Source organism: Pygoscelis adeliae, unplaced genomic scaffold (genome assembly GCF_000699105.1).
Source record: "Pygoscelis adeliae isolate BGI_AS28 unplaced genomic scaffold, ASM69910v1 Scaffold690, whole genome shotgun sequence".
NCBI lineage: Eukaryota > Metazoa > Chordata > Aves > Sphenisciformes > Spheniscidae > Pygoscelis > Pygoscelis adeliae.
Genome location: NW_008823908.1, coordinates 1 through 246, shown reverse-complemented (window position 1 = coordinate 246; position 246 = coordinate 1).

Genomic DNA, 246 nt, shown 5'->3' with positions numbered 1-246 from the left:
CCCCGATGGACACCCCAATGGACAGATCAACACCCAGAAGGACAGAGACATGCCCCAACAGACACCCAGGGCAGATGGACACCCCGACAGGTAGATGGACGCCCCAATGGGCGGATGGGCACCTAGAAGGATGGACAGACACCCCTACATACAGATGGACGCCCCTATGGATAGGTGGACACCCCCCGTGGACAGACGGATACCCCAATAAATGGATACCCAGGAAGACAGACAGACACCCCAGTG